The sequence below is a fragment of the Adiantum capillus-veneris genome, chromosome 2 (genome assembly GCF_014529385.1).
Source record: "Adiantum capillus-veneris isolate H3 chromosome 2, ASM1452938v2, whole genome shotgun sequence".
Lineage (NCBI taxonomy): Eukaryota > Viridiplantae > Streptophyta > Polypodiopsida > Polypodiales > Pteridaceae > Adiantum > Adiantum capillus-veneris.
In genome coordinates, this window is record NC_140932.1 from 28,933,838 (window position 1) to 28,957,994 (window position 24,157).

Here is a 24,157-nt window from a genome sequence, read left to right on the forward strand (position 1 = left end):
CGGTGACCCACCTCACTCTTTCTCTTTCTCTATCTACTTGCTAGTGGCAAAGCTCTCTCTCTCTCTCTCTCTCTCTCTCTCTCTCTCTCTTTCTCTCTCACACACACACACACACACACACACACACACACACTTTTTTTTTCTAAATCTGCTTGGATTAATTTACAAGTGGGAAACCTCAAAGCGAGGAAAACCCACGAAAAGAAAGGGATACAAAAGACGGAGCACTATGAGGCTCCGAAGGCTAAAAACAGTCAAAGTAAATCCTGTAGGCATCAAGAGTGATGTCTTCAGCTTCATAGGCAAAATGCTGCACTTGACCAAGAGATAATTTGAAATAGGGAAAGGGGTCAACAAAAGTGCCCTGGAAAATTAACGAGTTCCTATGATGCCAAATGGCCCACATAGTCCAAAATCTGACCCAGGTGAAGAAGACCGTAAACTGAGATTGTGGTGACCGAAGCACCCCAAAAAGCCAAAATCGTCTGTGAAAGCAACCGGAAGGAAAATGTAGTCGAAGAGCAGTCGACACTTGCCGCATGAAGGCTCTGGAGTGACGACAACACCATAGCAAGTGTGGCACGGTCTCCTCAGCTTAAAGGCATCTGGGACAGCGGGAAGGCGCAATATGCTGAGCAAGCAACACACTGCCAACATGTAGAGCTCCCACCAAGCACCGCCACAAGAAAACACGTTCCTTCAAAGGCAGATGACTCTACCAAATGCGAGACAATGCGTGTTGCCACCACAAGGATGACTCGGAAAGCGACCACAACTGATTACCCCGATGCACAATCCATACATCAGACTGAAGAATGGCATAAACACTGGCAGTTGAGATGCAGTCCAATCGTAGCCAAATTCCAATCAGAGAAGCAAGAGTCTTCATCTAGAGGAGGAATGGGCGAATGAGCAGCAAGCATGTTTTGAATCTCCCGCCAGAGAGGAGAATAGTAAAGACCCAACCGAAAGCGAGAGACGACATCAGCAAAAGAAAGAATAGAACTTGAGTCATCAACCACCTGATGCACCTGACAGATTCCTTTCTGGGAAAGAAATACGCGTGGCGAGGAGACTTTGAACCAAAGTCGAAGCAAAACCCCTGCTCCAATGCAGTCTCTCCAAGCGAAAAGAGTTACCCCCAGAGGATTGTCAACCATGCGAGGACAAATGCGAAGTGACAACCTTCCAATCAATAATTAGAGAAGAAGTAAAGGGACATCCAGGAATGTGTCCTTCAAGCTTCCCAAAAACAACATCCCAATAACTCAGTTGCCAATGACCAAAAGAAGGGGTGACAATGTGCGCATATAAATGTGTGACCATGAGAGCCCAGGGTTGTTGCTTCTCCACCAAAACTGGCAACAAAATAGCTTTCCGAGCCAGAAGATGACGTCTCAAGTCCAAAATATTCAACCCTCCAGCCGCTTGGGAGAACACAGCTTGTCCATAGATAGAAGCCGAATGCCCCTCTTGGTAGACGAGGTCCGCCAAAAATGTTCTAAAATATTGGACATGAGAGATTGCAAGCGCAACCGAGGCCAGGATAACAAAGGCAAGTAAAACTGCACATAAGACACAAGGATGCATTGGAAAATCCTGAGACGCACATAAAGTGACCACGTGGACAATTTCCAATAGTTCAACTTGGAATGTAGACGTTGGAGCACCCAATCCGTTTTCTTCATAGCCGATACATTTCAACCCAGCAGATAACCCAAATGGCGAACCAGAACATGGGGAGGAACAATCTCCCCAGGCCACAATATCTTATGCAAGTCACACTCTTTCAGAGGCAATAGCTTGGATTTGTAAAAGTTAACTTTGAGACCTGCTGCCAATCCAAACAAGTGAAGAGTATGCATAATTTGTTGTACATCATCATACTTATTACGAGGCATGAACAAAGAGTCATTCGCATAAGCTTGATCAGCAAACTGTCGACCAGAAGGTAACATAAGGCCATGTAGCCTACCAATGGAGGTCAACGAATCTAAATACATAAACAAGGGATGAATAGCGATCGCATAAAGAAAAGCACTCAGAGCTCAGCCCTGCCGACCATCCCAAAGGCCAAGATTCTGTGAGAGAACCATCCAGCAAGCCTGCAGAAGTATTGTTTGCATACAAGAAAAGCACGACACAAGATAGCCTAGGCCCAAAGCCCAAATGTCGTATGGTATTCGCAATGTAATCCCCAAAAACAGGACCAAATGCCTTTTAAATGTCAGCCTACATGACTAATACATCATGTTGAGTATATTTTGCATATTCCATACCAATAATGACATTTGCGAGGTTATCAGTAATTTGACGTCGCGGAATGAAGCCGTATTGAGATTGATACAAGCCTTTTGTAGAAAGCATTTGAGTCGGTTAGCAAGCATTTTTGCCATTAATTTATATACCAGAGGCATAAGTGTAATAGGCCGTCAATGTGAAAATTCTTCACACAATGCATGCTTAGGGATCAGCTTGAGCAAACCTTCTTTCCAAGAGGAGGGTAATTCTTGTTGTTCCCAAGCTGTATTCATCATGAATAATAGAGGCAACTTCAAGTAATCCCAGAAAGACAAGAAGAATTCCACAAAGAGACCATGCCAACAAGGAGCTCTCCATCGACCTAAATCAAGCAAGCTAGCATACAATTACGACTCAGTGAAAACAGCTTCCAAGTCTTGAGCCTGCCGCCGCAACAAGAGAATGGAAGTAACATGCCATAGAAACATGTGACGCGCTTGGCGAGCTTCTCTCGTGGGAGAAGAAGGGGCCTCAAAAATCTTTCCATAATGAGAGCGTAGGGCTAGTTCTAGCTCTCGAAAAGTGGAGGTCCACTCCCCTGACGGTAATTTAACTCTCCATATAGCTTGAGACTGTCTCGAGTGATGGAAATGCTGAAAGAATTGTTTAGAAGCACATCCTTTATCTGCAAAAGCCTGTTGACAAGCTCGAGTCTGCCATTTGGCCAATTTCCTCTCATCATTGCGCCTTAATATTGCACGAGCAGAAAACAACTCAGTCATTTGAACATCAGTAAGAGAAGAATGATTAGCCAAGTGCATTAATCGGCTACAAGCATCCTTTGCCTAGTTAACCTGTTCCCTTAATTGTGACAAATAATCCCTGCCATAATCCTGTATAATGATTGAACACGCATAACAAAACAAAACCATGCTATGTCCATGTCAACATACATCTGGGAGAGCAAAGGCGGGAGCTATTCACAATCATAGTGCTAAAAGGCTGATGCTTGAGATAAGCATTATTGACATGCAGAAGTCTTTTCTTGGGTAGGCGATCATTGACATCAAAAGAGCCAAAACGGAGTTTCAAGCATACGGGAAAATGATCCGAGAGACACATAGCATAATCAATCCTCATCTCGCATACAAAGTCATCATATTGTTGCATGTGAAAAAGATACCACCGATCTAGCTGATCGCGATACATGGATTGAGCATTGTGCTGAAAAGTAAAGCCTGGATCAGTCGCATGCAAAAAGGGCCACAAATCAAGCCCATTACAGGTCGACATAAATTGGTCCCAAGATTGCCGTTCCATATGAAGCATGTGAGAATGGCCAGCAGTATTATCTGCAAGGTTTGGTGCATTATTAAAATCCCCGCAGAGAAAGGCATTGGAACGCCAACAATAAGAAGAGATAGCACTCCACAACCGTGCTCTATCTGCAGAAGCTGTGTATGCATATAATCCTCCAAATTCGAAAACTTCTCCATTAACAATACATTGGATGACCATCCATCTCCCAGCCAGGTCATTAAAGACCAAGGTCGGGAAAGAGTTCATGTCGAACAAGCATAAGCACTCCAGAATGGCTAGCTGATCCTGCATAAGCTATCTAGTAGCCCGCAAAGTAAGAAGTTTGTCCTGCAAATTGGTGCTGGTTATGCTCTCGAAGAACCACAATGTCTGATTTACATATATGTACATAGTGCCAGGTAAGCCGCCGCTTGTCGTGATTGCATAACCCACGCACATTATAGGAGATGCAATTCGAAGAACTATGCATTCTATATGGTATATACAGTGGACGGGGAAACAGGGAAGGAAAGGGGGGAATAAAACTCAGGTACCCGTGCCCATCGACACATCCTCCCCAACTGAAGGTGCCTGAGAAGGTGGGTCAATACCTGGACCTGGATAATTGAAAGGAAATGCACCTTGCGACGAAGAAGCTTCTCCAGTAACAACCTCCTTGTAAGCACGAACAACCTTGTCCCAAGCTTCAACCTAAGAAGTGTTGTCATTACAAGGGAATTTTTTTTGAGCAAAATTCTTCAAAGGAGGCACATAATTACGAGAATATGCCGGAACACGAGGTGTAGCAGCTTTGACTAGTTTCTTGGGCACTATCCAAGTTTGAGAGGTCGAAACCTGTTCTTTTCCCTTGTCTTTAATATTTGGAGAAGTAGAAAGTGTAGACAATTGTACTTGTTTCCCCTTTCCTTTAATCGCCCCAGCTGAGGGGGAGGAGGTTGAAACTCCTATAGTTTGAACCTCAGTAGAAGGTTTCGGAGGCGAGCAAGGTTGAGGAGCAGGGACGGCTGAAGGAGGTGGTTGCAGATTTGGTTCCAGACATTCGGACTGCATATGACCAAATTTGCCACATCGGAAGCATGAATTTGCAAACTTGCCCCATTTAAGCTTAAATGGACGCTTTCCAACCACTGTATCCTCAGAATCGATCGAAATACCTGCTGATGTGGGGATATCCGTGTCCCACAAAATACAAAAACGGTTTGTGTTTGCCTCCAGCTTACGAGGACAAAGACTTTGCCTAACTGAGCAGCCAACAAAGGAAGAAAATGACGCCAAGTGCGAGGAAAGTCGACCACCTCAACCCAGACGGGACACTTGTGATGAATGAGACTCTGATAGTCCTTCGTAAGAGCCCAGGGCAGCACATGAGTCATCTGCGTATCGAAGAAAAGAGGAGACATTTCAAGCAGAGCATCCCGAGTATCCATGTATGCCAGTAAAACTTCGTAGAACCCTCGCGCACCAAAGTAAGCCCCTCGGACTGCTTGCCGTTTGAGTAGGAAATCAACCCATTGGCCTACATCCTGAGCAATAGGCATTCGACCCGGGAAAAAAAGGATCACAGCGTTAAGTGCATATTGAGCAACAGGATCCAAGAGCTCCTGTATAGGGATGCACACTTCCATAACAGGAGCGGATCCTTCCCACGCTTGACATGCATCCTTGAAGTCCTCATGTAAACATTTTTTGATAGGACTCAAAGCATCCATCTCCGAAGTTTCCATGGCTTTCCGACGCTTATATATACACTGATCAGTGGAATCCATGTGAAGCTCTCACACACACACTCTCTTCTTTTTTTGGGAGTTTTTTATATATGACTGCTATATACACAGGCAGACACACACACCGGCTAGCTGTACAAAAACACACACCCCTCTCTCACACACAAGACAACGGAAGGACCGCGTGCAGGCAAAATCAAACTTCCACCCCTGGAGCGCTGTGAAGGGCCTCCACAGGGTAGATGTTCTGCAGAACAGAGTCGCGCGACAGAAGAGTCCGAAGGATTCACCACACACCCAAATCCCCCACAAGCGTACACATAGTGAGAGGCGGAAGTGAAAAATAGACCCGGTGGCCTCTACACCAAGACTATGCACAATGGCCTCATCATGGGGGATACACAATAGGGGCACCACCTAGCAAGATATGCGGCTAGGACGCATACATATACACAATGAAGCATGCCATGGAAAACAATTTCAAGATCCACGCCCAAATGTGGAATGGGGTGGTTGGAGAATAAGGCGAGAGGAGTGGTGAATGAGTGAGTGGGCTTGCTACTCGTGCATGTTAGTAAGGAAGATAATGAGGTAGGGGAAACTTGTGAGTATGCTCACTTCTCATACAAAAGGTGGCGAATCCGCACACCTCAAGATGGAAGTAGCAAGATGATAGGAATTTGAGAGGGAGAGAGAGTGTGTGTGTATGGTGGCGAATCCGCACACCTTTACATAAGCAGAAAAAAAAAAGGCAAGGAACAAGCATATACCATACTCACAATGAGATGTATCCAAAGCGACACAAATTATGGCACCAAGATGGAGTGTGTTGATTGCTTGCAAAAGATGAATACAATAGGTAGCGTATGGCAAGAAAGTGAGAAGGGAACAAGATCGTAGGAGGCATAATGGAGAGATGGGAGTTGATGGCGAGGAATATCATGAGTGTGTCCACCCTTCTTCTTCTTGAAATTGTGCCTTCAACCCTTAATTACAAGTGGTGTGGAGGTGTGGTGCTCATCTTTTCTGCATGGTGATGGTGTTGTGATTATGTGATTAGGGTTCATGCTACAAGCATGTAGCACAAAAGTGTGTATGGATAGGTGTGTGTGTGTGTGTGTGTGTGTGTCCTTCTTAAGTGAGCTCTCATGGCGTCCTTATATAGGGAAGGAGGGGAGGATTTAACAATATTTCTATTTGAGGTGAGTGTCCCACTTTGGTGACTAGGAAAATGGGGTGCATGTGACTGTGGCTCCCATCATGTCTCCTCATTATTTAAAATACCAGAGTCAATAGAGAGAGAAGATGAGAGAATGTGGGTAGGATGTAGAGGATAGGAGATATTTACAATAGTCTAGCTTTGGCTAGACATAAGCTTATTAGGGAGAGAAGAGAGAGGTAAGAAATTTACAAGAGAGATTGTCAAAGGTGGATAGTTGTTGATGAGGATGGATCCTCCAAAAAAGGTGATAGAATCACTCTAGACTTGCCAAGACCTCATTAAAAGAGCCTTGTCTCTTGTAATCATGCTTGAAGACTTGTAGAACCATAGCCATTCTAGAGGGAAGAAAATTGGGGATGGCCAGTGTCACCATTACACAAGAAAACTGGGGTCCACTACAAAAATCATATCTCCGTGTTCATAACTCCAAAAATTCTGAAAAACATTGAGCTAAGAGTTGAGATCACGAGCTACATCTTTCATGTTGAACGCTCCTTCAGATTCGGGGTTCTTCTTTACTTTAAAAATTCAGCCAAATAATGTATTATTTGTGGCTGCAAAGGTCTTTTGGTGGTCCCCTTTGAGTGGACTTCTCTCTTGCCTTCAAGTGTAAGCTCGTTCATGTGTATGAAAACATGACCTAGAGTTTTGAAAAGAGTGGCAATCATCTAGATGGAGGTATTATTGAAATTTGAAAGTGGGGTTAAGGTTTGAAAATAAAAACTAGTGAATAAAATATTTGGTAGGGTGGAATAATATACATACATGAAAAATATATTAGAAAATACTAAAATATATAATGTAATTACAATATAAATATTTAATATTTAAGGTCAAAAGAGAGATCAACAAAGAAAGCTTACTTATTTATGCTACATCGTGATTGATTAGCATAAGTCTTATTTATTTAATAAAAGCTAAAACGTTTGTGAAAAAGGGAAGAAAAAATCAAAAGTAACTTATATAATAGGAAATATTTTTGGTAAAAGAGAAAAAAAAATATGGGGGTTCCCATGTATGGAAAAGCTTGCCTCATTAGCCCTCCCCCTAAGGCTAGAGGTATTCATGCCTCTAGCGTTGTACTTGATCCTTCTTCAATTGAGGTGGAGGAGTCTCCCTCCTCTAGGATTTCCATCATAGGTGTTTGATCAAATCTCAAAAAGTATTGTTTCAACCTCCATCCATTGACACGTGTTTTGTGGAGCCTACCATCTGCACCCATCAGTCGGTAACTGCCATTGGCGTAGCGCTTTCTAATGACAAATGGCCCCTCCCATCTGGGTGAACTTTTTATCCTTCCTAGTGTCAAACCTGTTATCATACCGTAGGACCACCATACCTTTTCTTGAGACCTTTTGCCCTAAGTCCCTTGTTGAAGGTAAGTCGACGTTGCTCTGCCTGTGCTGCATAATAGTTGATAGCATCTTCTCTGTTTAGCTGAAGTCTCTCTAGATCAAGAATGTGGTTGTGGAGATGAGCATTAGGACGTTCCACCTGCCCAGCTAGCACCCTGAGACTAGCCAATTATACTTCAATGGGTAAAATGGCTTCCTTACCAAACACCAAGTGATATGGTGTGAACCCAAGGGATGTACGAAATGAAGTGCGATAAGCCCAAAGTGCAGCCATAAGATGCTTGTCCCAATCACTTTTGTGATTGTTTACATGTTTAGTGATGATCTTGCAGATCATACCATTTACCTTTTCCACCAAACCATTGCATTATGGGTAGTAGGGAGTTGAGTGCTGTCGTGAGATACTGATAGCCGTTTTTCGACTCTCTGTGATTGCCATAGTGAGTTATCCCCTCCTATCAAATCACTCAAACACTGTGGTTACCCTCACCCTTTCACTGTATATAGGTGCGTGTGAGTTAGGGGACTTTTCCCATATCTCCTTACTAAAATAAAAAACCCTCAATTAGCTAGGCATTGGGCTAGTTGAGCCAAAAAAATAAAAAATATAAAAATATAAGTATATTATGGCCCACGCGTATGTAAATATTTCTTTGTATATAGGGCCTAAATAAAAGATTTTTTCATAATTATTTTGGTATTTATTTAAATATTTTTACCTAGGTGTGTGTTATTTATGCTTTGTACATTGCCTCACCATTACCACAATTTTTCTTACCATTTTCCATACTCTTTATTCCATATAGAAATATTTTCATGTAAGCTTCTCTTATATTTGGTGTAACTCCACCCCAACAAAAATCCAAAAAAAACTAGTTTTATTTATGTGTATATTTTTTCACTATTGTGATTTTTTACTTCCTACATCTATTTTGTCTTTTTTTCTAAAAAATTAGAACACCAAAAATATTTATCTTTTTATGGTAGCCTCATAATGAGAGAGATTTTTTTGACCCCTTTAATTTTTTCCACTTATATTATTTATATTTGACATGTACATATTTTTTAGACCCTCAATATTTGATTTTCTTAGTTGTACTATTCACTTATATCATGATCTCAACAATATCTTCAATTATAGACCTACCAAATAAGGTCAAGGGTAGGTGGCATGCATACATGCACTATGGAGGGCTCACTCTTGGAGGTATTCAAAAGAATCATCCAAAGAAGGACCCCACAAGGAACTTGTGCAGTGGAAAAAAACGGTCGGTTTTGCTGAATTTTTAAAGTTCACTTGCTCTCTGAATTTGAAAAGGTGATACAAACAAGAGTTGTAGCTCGTGGGTTGAACTTTTGTCTCAAATGTTTTCATATTTTTTTGAGCTACGAGTTGTGAGCTATGATTTTATTAGTGGACCTCAGTTTTCCCATGCTATGCAGCCACACTCTCTCTTCCACTTTATCATTTTCCTCTTTCACACACACTTCTCCACTCATCATCCCCACCTCTCTCACCACTCCTCTCTGCACCCTACTCACCTTCTCCTCAACCTTGAAGAATAAGAGAAACCATGGTGAACTCATACCTCCCACACACAATTCCATTCCAAAATTGACCACCTAGTCTCATTTTTCCTCCTCCAAATTACCCATATCTATCAAAAAAACCACAAAATTCAGCCTCTTCTCTTAAAAGACAGGATCATGGTGGTTGATTACTCAGCTTCAATTACATTGTCTCTCAAGGAAGGTCAAGAGTGGAGAAAAAATGTACCGTCAAAGCTAGTGGACCGTCAACAAGTGTCAAAATTGGCCCTACTCAAGACACTTGGAGCATCAACCTTGTAAGAAATCCACCTTTTCTTATCTCTTAAGAGTTTTTCTTCCTTATTTGTATCCTACATGGATACTCCCATTGTAAATATCCAATTTCATTTGTAAATTAATACTAACTCTACTAACACTAACCCACTATGAAAAGTCCTATCACCTCCATTGCTCTCCTCTCTCTTTCCCCACCAACTTCTTGATAATTCCAAGCAAAAAAAATTAGATAAATTGCTGAAAATCTAACCCAACCATGGTTAGAGGAGTAACCCTAGCCTTCAAAATTGCTATAAAAGGAGGGTGTAGCTAGCACAAAAGGGGGGAGAAGAAAGAGCACTATGCTATAGCTTGAGAAGCCAAGCTCAACCTCTTGAGAAGGAGCTCTTGAGTGGAATCTCATTGGCATTAGGCATATGTATGTGTTGTATTAGGGGTGATTAGCAAGGGAACTCTATGCCATTGTAAGAGAGAGTGATCATTAAATTGAGAGTAGGAAATCTATCATTTCTCCTACTAGTGTAAGCCCAACATTTGCTGAATCAAGGAGGGTGAATTTGGACTAAGCATGGATACCTTGTCTCCCTTCCAACGTGAAGTCATGGACAATAATGATGTGTAAGTGTTTTGGTGTTTTATTTAAGTTCTTGATAGCTTGTCTCCGGGTATTGTTATCAATTTAGCCATAAATCCCACATGCTGTAAGAGGGCGATAGGGTGGAGAGGACTCCCCTGGCCTTAAGACAAAGATTGGGGTGGCTTTTTTCTTGTGATGTGTTGTGGTGTAATTTACTCAGGCTATGTTGAACAAATACTAATCTCACTTTGATTGGTCATGACAGATTTGTAAGAAGGCATTAGTGCAACAAGCACCCCCTTCCCCCTTCTCTCTCTTTCTTACATATATACATTTATGTTTGCTTGATCATTAACGATACACTTCAAAGCAGCCCGAGCACCATCTCTCTCTCTCTCTCTCTCTCTCTCTCATGTTTTAGTGTGTGAGAGTGTTCCATTGGTGTTAGGGTTAGTGTAAATTCCTTGCTTGTTTGTGGGTTGCTCTAACGATTCTCCTCTTTTGCGTCCTAGTTCGCTCTTAAACTAGGTGGTGCCCCTTGTGTAGTTGGGATTTGGATGGGGGTTTGTTGTTTTGGTTTGTGTTGTGTTGTGCCCCAGCCCCATTGAGCAGCACAGGAGCCTTGAAGGGTGTCTAGAGGTTGCTCTTCTTGTTGCCCGCCCCGGACCGCTTCAATACCTAACTTCTCCATTAGATCTTCTACAATGTCTGCTCTAAAACCTGGTCCCCTGTTAGAAATTATTTCAAGAGGAGTGCCAAAATGGCAACAAATGTTTTCAAATACGAACTTAGCCACTTCCTTAGCTGTAATCCAGGTGGTGGCAATTGCTTCAGCCCACATGGTCATGTAGTCCACACCCATGATGATATAAAATTTACCTGATTGGCTCCTTGGCAAAGGCCCAATACCATCAATTCCCCATTTCTCGAATGGTCCATATGAGATTATAGGAGTCTGTGGCTCATATGTGAGCCTCCTATCCCCTGCCTTTTGACATTCCTTGCATGTTTTACACCAATGATGCACATCCCTATGTAGACTAGGCCATACAAACCCGGCTTGTAGAATCTTTCTACTAGTGATGTCAAGTGCAAAGTGTCCTCCGCAAACACCATCATGGCAACTTGAAATGATTTCAGTGATCTCTCTAGAGAGAGGTACACGCCTAAGAATTTGATCCTTACCCTTGCAGTAGAGGCCGTCATTGATAAGGTGGTATTTTGTTGCTTTGCGCACAAGCCACTGCTTTTGGCCCTTAGTAAGATCCTTAGGACACTCTCCTGTGTCCAAGAAACTCATGATGTCAGGCATAGAATTGCTACCTTGGAAGAGAGGCAGCTTCAACTTGATAGCACCCACCACTGAAACATCTTGCAACTTCTCTCTAGCTAGAGCATCTGCTTCTTGATTTTCTGCTCGAGGGACATGATGTAATTGTACAACTTGAAATTTCACAAAAAGTTCCTTGACTTTGCGCAAATGGCCTAGCAAGCTATGATTTTTACAAGCCCAAGTTCCTTGTATTTGTTTTATTAAAAGCATGGCATCACCAAATACATTTAACCGTTGAATGCCCTGTGTCACACACCACTCTAACCCAAGAGTTAAGGCTGCATATTCTACCTCATTGTTAGAGTGAGAATCCAAGAGATTCCCAATGGAGAAAACCTTATCCCCTTGCTCATTGAAGATGACAATGCCTGCTACAGCTTTGTCCACTTTCCTCTTGTAGGCTCCATCAAAGAAAAGAGAGTGAGCCTCCTCTACCTTAGGGACTTCCAGCACACGTGTAATATCTTGATCATTTGGCTTTATCTTTAGCTTCTTTTCATAGTGGCGATGAGTGAGAATACCTCATAGACTGGCCCTTGTGGAGTTCTCCACTTGCATTGTGTAGTCAAGCTCTTGTAGCCTTGTGAGCCATTTGGAAATCCTAGAAGAAACATCCATGTGCTGCATTACATAAGGAAATACTTCTTCCATTGTTAAGATTATGAATGGTCTAGACAATAAATAAGAGCGAAATTTGGTGGTAGCAAAAATTAATGCAAGCACCATGTGCTCCACTGCCGTGTATCCCTTTTCTGATGGAGTCATCATTCGACTAGAGAAGTAGATAGGACGCATGAACGAAGTTTGAGGATCCTTTTGCATCAATACAGCCCCAAGTGTGTCATTGCCCACACTAGGGTTTACATAAAATGGCTCGTCCCACTTTGGAGGTGCTATGGTGGGAAGTGAAGCTAGAATCTGTTTTACCTCATTGAATTATTGTTCATTTTCTTCACTCCAAGTGAAGATCTCTTGATGGGTAACTTGTTGTAAAGGGAGAACCACTTGGGAGAGCAAGTGAATGAACCTACTCAAATACCTCACCTTTTGAAGAAAAGAGACCAACTACTTTGTTGTGGTGGGAGAGGTCAAAGCCAGCAAGGCTTGAACCTTGCTTGGGTCAGCTTCAATGCCATTGGCCGAGATCACATGGCCAAGAAGAGTAACCTTGCGTTCACCAATGTGGCATTTCTCCACATTGAGTTGGCCCCCCAAAGCTTGTAGCCTAGCTAGACCTTCATAAACTTTCTCTAAATGAAGAGAGCGAGAGCTATAGATACAAAAGTCATCAATAAAAACAAGGATTTATTTCCCAAAGAATGGCTAAAAAAAAAATGTCACATATCGCTAAAAAGTGGCTGGAGTATTAGTGAGACCAAAAGGCATAACTCTGTAAGCAAAACATCCCCATGGTGTGATGAAGGTTGTCTTCTTTTGATCTTCTTTAGCGATGATAATTTGGAAGTAGCCTGAGTAGCCATCACATACCATGTAGCGCTCATGTCCTGATACCTCATTGAGAATTTCGTCTTGAAAAGGAAGAGGAAAATGGTCCCTCTTTGTGGTTGCATTAAGAGGCTTGTAATCAACAAAAACACTCCACTTACCATTCTTCTTTGGTGTGACTACCACTGGAGAAACCCACTCTGAGTCTTCAACAGGATAGATAAAACCGGCTTCTAGCAATTTCCTCACCTCTTTGAGCAGGGCGTCTTGTTGAATTACTCCTAGCCGCCTGAGCTTCTGCACTACATGTTTACTTCCCTCCTTGAGCTTAATGTGATGTTGAACTACTGTGATGCCAGTGATTTTATCATATTCATCAATGAACAATGTGGTAAAATTACTTAGCATCAAAATATAATCTTCTCGCTCCTTCCCACACAACTCACTAGAGAGCATTTGATGTAGCTTACATGCTTCTACCAGAGGTTGTATACCTGGTGTCTCCCCTTGGTTTGATGATGATAAATCAGGTTGCTCCATATTCTTAGGGTCCTTGAGAATGATCCCCATCACCTCAATGCTACTGTCACTTTCTTCACTCACTATTGACTCCTCCTCTGAAGTGGTTGAAGAGTCACCACTAGAAAACTCATCCATAGAGGTTTCTAGATCCATGTCGCATTGCCGACCTGTCTTCATGTCGTAAAGTATTGGCCTCCCTTTTGCATCCTTCATCTGGATTATGCCGGTGTCCCAGTCCTGCTTAGCTCTCATAGCCATAAGCCAAGGCCTCCCTAGAATGATAGGATAGCCGTCCCTTTTGTGTGGCATGACAAAGATGTCCACATCTACCTCGGTGTTGAATGCCTTTATCCTAACTGCATTTATGACACCAACACATTGAACTTTTAAATTATTTGCCATTTTGGCTCGGCATGGTGCCGGCTGACTCACCTCTAAACCCAAACGGTGCATCATTTTTTCACTCATGACGCATATTTGTGCGCCACCATCGATGCAGATATTGGAGATGTGTTGCCCTTTAATGTAAGCATCCATCAGTGGTAGTATGTCATCTAGATTCCTCCCAGAGATAGCCCCAGCTATCTTTGGCTTTGGTCGTCTCGTGCTAACCATCTTTGTCCATTGTCTCCTCACCCTAGGTGCTAGGTGGAGTAATTGGGGCCAGGTGATTTTTGGGCCCTGCACAGAAACATCTTGAACCAAATCATATGATTTAGAACATTCACCCAAAGAGAAATCTACAATGTCAATTTTACGTCGTGACTTGGACGGCTTTTTGCTAGATTCCCCTTTAGTCTTCATCTTTTCTTCCTTTTGGGAAGATTCACCTTGCCTAGCGCGTTTTACCCCTATGGCATCTACTCCTTTAAACTTGGTCTTACTTTTGCTACTCCCTTGATATCCTCCTCCACTTTCTCCTTTCCTTTACCTTCAAGACTGATGACGCTTACTATTTGATTGCCAACTAGTGGTGGGGGTAAGGGTGGAATGAGAGGTTGTGGTGGTGGTTGTGGTTGAATGAGTGGTTGTAGGATTTGCATGGGTGGTGCTTGTTGTGGTGCCCTCGGTGGTGGTGGTCTTGCTCTCGGTGGTGAAACCTGGTTTTGCCTGGCTCTTATGTTGAAATTCTGCCTCCTTGGGTGTGGACAGTAGTACATGGCATGACCATCCTCCCCACAATTGTAGCAGTTGTATTCTTGGTTTTGCCTTCGTTTGTACTCTTCCTTGCTCTTGGTTGCGATTGTGTGCATGCCCTTGTTGTATCAAATGGACTGAGAGATTCTCAAGTTGATTGGTGATTCGATTGACCAGGTCTTGCTGATCTTCAATTGGTTCTTGTGGTTGAATCCTCTAGGCGGCTGTTGTAGGTGGTGCTAGAGGTGGTCGGGTCCTAAAGGCTTCCTCTTCATCGATATTCCTGGCTTGTAGGCGCAACTTCTTGTCTTTAAGGCGGGCCACTTCAACTGCTAGCTCATACATAGCAGGAAACCTTCCCTTCACCTTCTCTTTAAGAGTTGGCCATAACCCAGTCACAAACCGATCCTTCTTTAGGAAATCAGGTGCCCCCTCATCCTCTCTTAGCGATGCAACCCATCGCCCCCATAAATATACAAACTTTGACTCATATGATGCGTATTCCAGCATACTGCCCTGCTTCAACTCTGTCAACAATTGCCATAGTTTCTCTGATGTTGTGCCCTCTCCAAAACACTTGACAAAGGCTGCTCTTAATAGGTCCCACCGTTCCTTGGTTTCTTGTGCCAAGGCATTATACCATGATCTTGCTTCCACCTTCATTAGAATTGGGAAGATGCGCAAGCGCGAAGCATCATCATCTCTCGCAGAGATGACACATGCTATTTCCAAGTTGTCTAGAAAGTCTGCAGCATCCTCACCCACCTTACCAGTAAAGGTTGGAAATGCTACACTTGCCATTATGAGAGTGAGAAAATTAACTCGACTTAGAAATCTTTAAAAAAAAAAAGTAGAGTTTCAATACATAGGTGCTCGGTAGATGGAAAACATACTATACAAGGATGAAAATAACTACATCAAAAGACACTTCATGATTAATCATAGGGAGGATAAAGGGTAGAGAAGAGGTGTTTATCTCTTGCAGTCGTTCTCTACCAAACATGGTTGTAATGATCTGCTGATAAAACATCTTGCGGTCCAAGATTACTTTGATTGATTTAATTCGTTGTGGTGCATAAGTTTGGTTCCTTGCAAAAGGTTGATGTGCTGGGTCCATCACATGATAATTCGGAAAGGCTCTCTCCTTCGTGGTGGAAGGTTATAGTCGGAGGTGTAGAGCTCTTGGTAGTCGAGGTCAAATTTATAGTACCACAAGACAAGGTTGTCTTCGTCTTCTAGCTCTAGGACTGCCCCTCTAGCAAGCTCTTGGAAAATCTTGAACTCTCTCTCTTTGAGCAACTTCACTTTCTTGCAAGATAGAGTGCCATCTAGTGTATACACATGTGTGATGAGGTAGGTGGTGAGTCTTACCATTTGTATTAATCCAAGTTGGATGGATACATAGAAAGCTGTAAAGTCGTCATCATAGCCTTGATTCACAAGCAACACCCCTTGAAGGTGGAGGGTCTTGTCTTTCCGCCAAGCAAAACCAGTGTCAAAGACCTTGTCGATGACAAGCTCCGCCACTTCACTTGGTAGACGACGTAGAATCCATGCTAATGTTTCTAGTTCCTGGCTCATGAGATGAGAGTGAGGTATAGAAAGACTTTGGAGGATTTAACCTTTTGTTTTAGAGACGGGGTGATTGTTGGCGCTGGAAAACCCTTGAATCTTTTGGTGCAAGGGAGAGGGAGGGACCACGCGTTCGTAGTAGCTTCCTCAAGTTGTTAAGGCTTGTTGTGGATGTAGGTGGAATAGGTGGAAAAGATGGGGACGTAGAGGTAGAGAAGCCTGGTGCTACTGGAAAGCCTACCGTTGTGAGAACGCCTGTGCGGATGTCGAGGGAGAAAATGATGGCCTTTTATTCACTTTGGGTTGCACTCATGTCGAAGGTGCGGTTTTTGGCTACAATGTAAGCATGATGCAGCTTGTGCCTTGCTTTTACGCTTGCGGGGATGATGAGAAATGTAAACAATCTGAGTAGGAAAAGAGGGTCTTACCACTTCTTCTATGCTAACAATACAACACCCTGGCAAGAGAGTCTTGATCACTTGTGTCAAACCTGCTTGAAGCTCCTCCTCTTCAGTGGTCCAATTAGAGAATTCAAGAAGCCACTCGTCCATGAAGAGAAGTAAACATGTCAGCCTTGTAAACTGAAGGTTTCAAGAGCCCTCCTCAGTGGGGGCACCAAATGAGAGGCGGAAGTGAAAAATAGACCCGGTGGCCTCTACACCAAGACTATGCACAATGGCCTCATCATGGGGGATACACAATAGGGGCACCACCTAGCAAGATATGCGGCTAGGACGCATACATATACACAATGAAGCATGCCATGGAAAACAATTTCAAGATCCACGCCCAAATGTGGAATGGGGTGGTCGGAGAATAAGGTGAGAGGAGTGGCAAATAAGTGAGTGGGCTTGCTACTCGTGCATGTTAGTAAGGAAGATAATGAGGTAGGGGAAACTTGCGAGTATGCTCACTTCTCATACAAAAGGTGGCGAATCTGCACACCTCAAGATGGAAGTAGCAAGATGATAGGAATATGAGAGGGAGAGAGAGTGTGTGTGTATCGTGGCGAATCCGCACACCTTAACATAAGCATAAAAAAAATTAAAAAAAATGGCAAGGAACAAGCATATACCATACTCACAATGAGATGTATCCAAAGTGACACAAAGTATGGCACCAAGATGGAGTGTGTTGATTGCTTGCAAAAGATGAATACAATAGGTAGCGTATGGCAGGAAAGTGAGAAGGGAACAAGATCGTAGGAGGCATAATGGAGAGATGGGAGTTGATGGCGAGGAATATCATGAGTGTGTCCACCCTTCTTCTTCTTGAAATTGTGCTTTCAATCCTTAATTACAAGCGTTGTGGAGGTGTGGTGCTCATCTTTTGTGCATGGTGATAGTGATGATGATGGTGTTGTGATTATGTGATTAGGGTTCATGCTACAAGCATGTAGCACAAGAGTGTGTATGGATAGGTGTGTGTGTGTGTGTGTGTCCTTCTTAAGTGAGCTCTCATGGCGTCCTTATATAGGGAAGGATGGGAGGATTTAGCAATATTTCTATTTGAGGTGAGTGTCCCACTTTGGTGACTAGGAAAATGGGGTGCATGTGTCTGTGGCTCCCATCTTGTCTCCTCATTATTTAAAATACCAGAGTCAATAGAGAGAGAAGATGAGAGAATGTGGGTAGGATGTAGAGGATAGGAGATATTTACAATAGTCTAGCTTTGGCTAGACATAAGCTTATTAGGGAGAGAAGAGAGAGGTAAGAAATTTACAAGAGAGATTGTCAAAGGTGGATAGTTGTTGATGAGGATGGATCCTCCAAAAATGGTGATAGAATCACTCTAGACTTGCCAAGACCTCATTAAAAGAGCTTTGTCTCTTGTAATTATGCTTGAAGACTTGTAGAACCATAGCCAATCTAGAGGGAAGAAAATTGGGGATGGCCTGTGTCACCATTACACGAGAAAACTGGGGTCCACTACAAAAATCATATCTCCGTGTTCATAACTCCAAAAATTCTGAAAAACATTGAGCTAAAAGTTGAGATCACGAGCTACATCTTTCATGTTGAACGCTCCTTCAGATTCGGGGTTCTTCTTTACTTTAAAAATTCAGCCAAATAATGTATTATTTGTGGCTGCAAAGGTCTTTTGGTGGTCCCCTTTGAGTGGACTTCTCTCTTGCCTTCAAGTGTAAGCTCGTTCATGTGTATGAAAACATGACCTAGAGTTTTGAAAAGAGTGGCAATCATCTAGATGGAGGTATTATTGAAATTTGAAAGTGGGGTTGAGGTTTGAAAATAAAAACTAGTGAATAAAATATTTGGTAGGGTGGAATAATATACATACATGAAAAATATATTAGAAAATACTAAAATATATAATGTAATTTAGAATATATATATTTAATATGTAAGGTCAAAAGCGAGATCAACAAAGAAAGCTTACTTATTTATGCTACATCGTGATTGATTAGCATAAGTCTTATTTATTTAATAAAGGCTAAAACGTTTGTGAAAAAGGGAAGAAAAAATCAAAAGTAACTTATATAATAGGAAATATTTTTTGTAAAAGAGAAAAATAAAATATGGGGGGTTCCCATGCATGGAAAAGCTTGCCTCAATAGATGCACTCGACATAGACACACACACACACACACACACACACACACACACACACACGGCGGCTGTCATGCCACACACCACACACATTGCAAAGTTGACCAACACGTTCGTGACTTCTATGCCCTGCTGTACTTTGCCAGTAAAGACGCTTTCAGTACTTCACACACACACACACACACACACACACACACACACACACACACACACCAAGCAGGACTGCGTAGAGCGCTCACTGCAACAACAAATAGCGCAGGTCCTAGGGCTCTTGTAGGAGGGCATAGGGTGTTGCTGGCTTGCGCAGGAGGGCAGAGGGCACGGGGCACATGCCAGAGTTGTGCGCAGAGCTGCACAACACACAGGTGCTGCAGCGTGCAGAGCAGGCCAGTGAGCAGGGATTAGATAGCACGCAGGGGCTGCAACGTCTCAAACTCTCTCTTTCTCTCTCTCTCTCTCTCTCTCTCTCACACACACACACACACACACACACACACACACACACAATTTTGACGATTACAATCTACACATTGTGCACACACACACACATTGCAGGTCATTGAAAACGGATGGTATCGCATAAAATGTGAACAACTTCACTCAATTTTTGCAGTCTCTTTAATGTGTCTATGGTAAGGGGGACGAACCATCAACAACTCAATTTTGTCGTGTTGATCTAATAGGCCATGCAAATCAACCAAAAAACAACACGTTGAGGTCCTTTCCTTCCTCTAGTTTTTCAAACTCCATTAAAAAGAGTATAAATAATGGACTTTTGAATAATAGTAAAAATCTATTGTGTACCCCAGTGCTCAAGAAAAACCTAGGTTTAGTATAATCTCACCTCAAAATTTTATTAACTATATCTAATGCACCTTGGAGTCCCTTGCGAGGTGACATAAGGAAAGGGCTTGGAGGGGGGAGGGGGGGAGGGAGAGTAAGGAAAAGAAAGAAAGAGAGTGGATTGGGTGCCAAGAAAAGGGTCTCTCTCTCTCTCTCTCTCTCTCTCTCTCTCCATCCATAGGATGGGCCACACACTTGTAAGATTTAATTTGAATGTTAGAACACCCACAACAATTGGAGGAAAAAAATTTGGTTTAGTATAATCCCATCTAAATTTTTTGAGATTTATCTCTAATTGCGAATGGATTTTATCAAGTAGGAGGAAGCGACTTACCGAGAAGAAGAAGATAGGTCCTTGATTTGGGTCATAGTGTGCATATGTTGTATTGGTTGGAGAACCCTCTGCAAAGGATATGCCAAGGCCTGCATGCATTCTGTTTTAGTTAATTCAAATCAAGCTCTTAAAGAGCATTTTTATAAAAAAAAATAAACTTCGAAGGTTAGAGAACGTAAATTAATGTTTAGAGAATCTACAAAGTGTAGAGAAGTTTGGTGTAAAAACCATCAAATATAGTAAATTTGCCTCTAGAATGTTTAAAAAAAGGTATGGTATAGCCAAATGCTTGAAAAATCCTCAATTTAGTGTAATCCCACCTGCAGATTTTATGTCTAAATTATAGATTTGAAGGTGAGGAAATCTACAAAGTATAGAGAAATTGAGTGTAAAAGCCTTAAAATATAAAACCTATAAAGTATAGAGCAATTGAGTGTAAAAGCGTTAAATATAATCAAGTTGCCCCTAAAATTCCTCATACGCAAGTTTTCTTAGTTTTTTGGAGAAAGCACTATGCCTCAATTCGATGTAGTGTAACTCCTCTTACAAAATTCTGAGATTTGCCTCAAAAATTCTAATTCATTTTGAAACGCTTGAGAAAACCTAGAAATAGTGCAATCTAGCTTAAAATTTGTGAGATTCACCTTTGAATTCCAAGTAAACCCAAAGATGAGAGCACTCACAAAGCTCAAAGAAATCTACCGTAAGAACCTTCAAAAATACCTGAGAATTGTCGGAGTTATCTCTCGTCATCCACCTTTGCCGTCTGTTGAGGTCTGCTCCTACCTTGGGCTTGCACATCTTCTGCCTTGGATTTGTCAAATTGAACTTTCCAAATTGCGTCAACGATTAATTTTTTCAATTCTCAATTTCGTAAATGTCGATGTCAAATTTTATTTTTGATTCTCGAATGTGGATTTTGTTGATTGTCGCTTTGTCAATTGCTAATTGTAAAACCAATGCTTATTCTCTCTCCCCTCTCTCTCTAGTGCTGGTGTGCAAGCCCTCTCTCTCTCTAGCCACGGAGAGATTAGTTCTCTTTCTCTCTCTCTCTAATAGACACACAAACACACCCTTACTCACTCAAATAGGTTGTAGTGAATGATGCTCTCTCTCTCACTCACTCACACAGGTTGTAGTGAATGATGCTCTCTCTCTCACTCACTTACATTGCATTCTCTCTCTCTCTCTCTCTCTCTCTCTCTCTCACACACACACACACACACACACACACACACACACACACACACACACACACACACACGCACACATACAATGTGTGCATGACATCTATAACAAATTATTGGACTCCTATCGTTGAATTGTTGGGCTCAATGTACTTCAATAATGCATTGCAAATGTGGAAAGCCTTCATGCAATGCACCAGCACCTCGGAGAATGGCACGTCGACTTTGTGTCTTATATTCACACACATTGAGATAATGGGTCTCTCTCTCTCTCTCTCTCTCTCTCACATTCACACACACACACACACACACACACACGAATACATGCATCTAGCTTTTGAACTTCAAGCGTCGAGATCAAAGATCATTTATGACATAATAGGTCCGTGCAAACATGCGAAGGGGGGTTCATTGAACAACACAACTCTTTATAGCCTTCAAAATGTAAAGTAAAGCCACCCTTCAAATGATTTTCAAAAATAAAAGTAGTTAGTGGTGTCAGCCTTGAAATTGAGGGCTTAAGTATTATAAATTTAGATAGAGTACTAGGGTCTTTTTGACTTTCCACTACCAAGACAACCTCACAAGTATTTTCATTTTCTACCATTCTAGTACTTACTCTTTACTTTTGCATTTTCAATTAAATGTTTTTTGAAAGTTATTTTTGAAATGAAGCAGAATGTGACACATGGAGGGTCTCTCCTTCCATGAAAATTTTAAACTGCTTCATATGTAGTATAGATTTGCACCGCAAAAGTGTCACTCCTTACATAATAAACTGAGCTTACATATGTTGTTTCTTGGTTTAATTATATATATTAAAAAAGAGTAATATTTTACAAGTGGCATTTAAGAAATGAAAGTTTTTTGGAAAATTACCAAAATGCACTTAAAATTTGAGATAATTTTAAAATTGCCCCTCAAATTTAGTGTTTGCCAAAAAAAAAAAAAAACATGACTCTCCACCTTCATAGTTCTTTCATTTCCTAAACTCACCCTTCACTTCTGCACTTAGGATGTTTTGAAAGGCTTTTTATTTTTTCGAGATTGGGGAGACCTAATTTATACATATTGGTAGCTTCTGTAACTTATCTAGTAGCTGTGTCACAATGTTTCATTAACAAGCATCTCAAAAGATACCACTTTGTGATGAGGTGGAAAACGGTTTGAGTGGGAAATCTAGTAAAATGGGGGAGGGTATGTGGAAGAGAGAGAGGTGGTGATGTGGCATAAAGTACTATATATTTTTGAAATCTTGGAAAGTGTTGCAATATGGGATTTTTAAAGAGAAAAGTGAAGCCTTTGTGAGACGGTGGCATGTGGAAAATGACGATTGAGGGCTAGATGAGCATGTTGTTCGAGAAAAAATATTTTCCCAAACGTACAAAATTCTTTTTTTTTTAATTTCCAAGCAAAAATAAGGTTATTTTTTTAAAAATTTAGACTTTTTTTGTATTGTGGGGAGGAATTTCTCCATTTGCGCTTGTCCCTCAACTACATTTTTGAAATAAAAAACGGCACGATATTAAATTGAGATGTATTTTTCGTGAACATTGGCCCTTAGTCTAGCATCATGAGCACCACGGGACATGAGGAAAGTTGCACACCCACGAGGCAGAGGAGGTGGAAGGCAGGAAAAGACACCCTTTTTTTAACCTTGGGTGAGAGAGCCAGGTGGCGAAGTGGGGGCTAGCAGAGGAGGGGGGAAATGCTAGCAGCAAGCTAACACGGACACCATTTTTCGGTGCTCTCTTTGTGCAACATTTATTATTTTGAAAAATTGGGAATATTGTAACTCTTATTTTCTCGAATAAACTTTGTAATTAACGAGCCGAGGATACAAGATTCCAGATTGTATCAGCCAGTCATCACCCAGCTTTGGGAGAACTCCAGATTATTAGTTTTGACCACCCAAAAACCTTGGCTAAGGTATAAAAGCCAATTTTTGTAAGTTTTTTATAAGTTTTGGATAAGAAATAAACAGCGTGAGCTAACGGCGCTCATTTCTCTCGTTCTCGCGCTTCCTACTCCCTCTTCGGTTGTTACATTGCGACTGCGTTTGTTGCATTGCAACCGCATGTAAGAGCTCTACGTATTGACGTAAGCCATTCACAGTACTTCATAGCTTTTGGCATCGCCGACCTGCGGCCTAATTTCATCATAACTAAGAATTTACACTTTCAAATCGAAAACTAAGCATAGGCAGGGTATTGGGGCATCATTGCAAAGCATTTAGATACATTCTGGGTCGAAAACCATTAGGTCAAAAATCCACTGCTGTTAATAATTGCGATTTTGGAACTTGACCTAAAGTGGGGTTTGAGACCATAAGTATGTGTGCTTAGGTCTTATAAACTTGTCCTAGAAGTTTCATTACGTTTGGATGTCATTTAATGCTATAATGGATGTGATTTACTTGCCGATGAACGATGGGCTTTTGGTGATTTCAGTCACTTGAGTTAGATGTGAGCTGTTAGTTGTTTTTCGAAAGATTGACAACCTCTTGTAGCCTCTATGCACTAGTGGAGTAAGCTTCGTCCCATGGTTTGACAAACTAATCGTGGTTCTCGCTAATACTGCAATAAGATAGGATGGTGAGGTTAGACATGTGTCCCACATTTGGCGCCGCTGCCGGGGATCGAAGAGACCTAAACTAGGAAAAAACACGAGTGTCTTGTGTAGTTGTCCTTGAACCTCCTCTAGGCTCGCCCAAAGTTTAAAACTCTCTTTTAGAAACCGCATAGCTTAAGATTGTCGTCTTTTGCTGTGTAGAGGTAGCTTGGAAGTAATCGTACTTGTCGAGTGCCTTTACGATTGTAGGATTGTAGATTTAGATTAGGATTTGGAGAATGATTGAAAGGCGAGACAAGTCTTAAGATCAATGCTCTAAAAAACATATAAAACACAAGAAAAAAGAGTGTTTGTGGACACTTTCCACAACCCCATTGCA